The sequence below is a fragment of the Eptatretus burgeri genome, chromosome 16, assembly GCF_056783735.1.
Source record: "Eptatretus burgeri isolate ZD-2024b chromosome 16, Ebu_testis_v1, whole genome shotgun sequence".
Taxonomy (NCBI): domain Eukaryota; kingdom Metazoa; phylum Chordata; class Myxini; order Myxiniformes; family Myxinidae; genus Eptatretus; species Eptatretus burgeri.
Window position 1 is genome coordinate 35,588,756 of NC_140976.1, and position 2,043 is coordinate 35,590,798.

Consider the following 2,043-nt stretch of genomic DNA (forward strand, 5'->3'; position numbering starts at 1 on the left):
AGAAGCTACCAATGTCAAATTACACCACGTGATTCAGGAGGGTGATGGCGAGTGCTGATTAGATTTTGGTCAAAATCGGTCAAAGGTCAAGGTCACAGTGAGGTCAAACATCCAAAAAATGATAACTCGAGAACCGAAGAAGCCACCAATGTCAAATTACACTTCGTGATTCAGGAAGGTGGTGGCTAGCGCTGATTAGATTTTGGTCAAAATCGGTCAAAGGTCAAGGTCACAGTGAGGTCAAACATCCAAAACATTCGATTTTTGATGGTTTGGTACAGAATCATCGTAGGAACTTCTGGTTTGCGTCGCTACCTTCTCTTGAGACAGCTTTTATTCGACAAGGTCAGAGGTCAAGTTGACGATTTCGTAAGTACCAGTCTATAACTGTTTGTTTGTTTGTTTGTTTGTGAACAGTATTACGGAAAAACTCCTGGACAGATTTCGATGAAACTTGGTGTGGGGATTAGGTATGGTCCAAGGATCATGCCATTAGATTTTCGACTTGGTGCAAAGTCCAATATATCTGCTATGGTGGCCATTTTGAAAAAATATTTGAATTTTTGTTTTTGCATTTCTACATGTTTTAAGTGATTTACCGGGCGTAGTGGCGTGCGCCTGTAATCCGGCTACTCGGAGGCTTGGGTTGGAGGATCGCTTGAGGACGGGGGCTCTGCACTGGGCAGGGTGTAGAGCAGCCCGGAATCATGGCGAAACCCAATCCTTATCCCTGTGTCGTAAGAGGCGACCAGGGTTGCGTCAGGAAAGGCATCCGGCGTAAAACCTGTGCCAAATCAGTATGCGGATCATAACGGATGATCCGCTGTGGCGACCCCTAACGGGAGCAGCCGAAAGATGAACAACAACACATGTTTTAAGTGATTTCCAACCAAAAAAAAAAAAAAATTTGTTCGAGAAAAAAAAACAAAGATTTTCAACTTTTTTTCAAAAAAATTTCGATTTTATTTGAAAAATATTTTAATTTTTTTTTTTTGCATTTCTACATGTTTTAAGTGAGTTCCAACCCCCCCCCCCCCCAAAAAAAAAAAAATTGTTAGAGAAAAAAAAACATTTTGCAACTTTTTTTTCAAAAAAATTCCGATTTTCTTTTTTTGGCATTTCTACATGCGCGTCGATCTAGTTTAGTTTATTACCTTCGCATTCAGCGAAAGGTTATGTTTTGGTCGGCGTGTATTTATTTATTTATTTATTTATTTATTTGTAATCTTGTGATTCGTATAACTCAAAAAGTATTAAACCGAATTGCATGAAATTTGGTGGGATGATTGGTTATTAGCCAGGAAGCATTCGATTAGATTTTGGGATCGTTCGGGTCAAAGGTCAAGGTCAAGGTCACGAAAAGGTCAATATCGTCTTTTTACGATAACACGGTCAATTTTTATTCAATTTGCATGCAATTAACGCCAAAATGTTCAGAATTCAACGCCTCATCTTGTGATATGTAATATGACACAATGACTCCCATACTCTTGTTACCGGTTAGGAGTCAAAGGTCAGGGGGGTCACGACCTTGAAAAATATGCGTTTTTTGTCATAACACGGTCAATTCTTGTCCGCTTTACATGAACCCAGCACCAAAATGTTCAGAATTTAATGCCCAATCTTGTGACACAATGACGTCACAACACATGTCACCGGTTGGGGTAAAATGTCGGGTGGGGGGGTCACGCCATTGAAAAATATGCGGTTTTCGGCATAACTCAGTCAATTCTTATTCGATTTGCATGAAACCAGCATCAAACGAGATTACCTTCTCTTGTTGAAACGTTGTATTCACCGAGCTTGCGAGTGAAGACTCGCCAAAACGACGTGAGTCGATTGTTGTTTAGTCCGTAGCCCCCGAAAGTCGGAGGGGGGGTCATGACATTATAGATATGTGTTTTGTGTCATAAGACCATTCATATGAAACCAGTTCCCCACACTCATACCAAGAACAAAAAAAGTAGTGGCGGCGAAGGTATGCGCTCTATGAGTGCCCGTTCTAGTTCAATCATGATTCAGTCGAGTCTGATCTGTTTTGAC

The 2,043-nt window shown here is 40.8% G+C and overlaps 1 pseudogene; it reads left to right on the plus strand.

The window, feature by feature from the left end:
• Nucleotides 1-597: 597 nt before the first annotated feature.
• Nucleotides 598-727, plus strand: LOC147010852 (signal recognition particle RNA; annotated as a pseudogene).
• The last annotated feature ends 1,316 nt before the right edge of the window (nucleotides 728-2,043 follow it).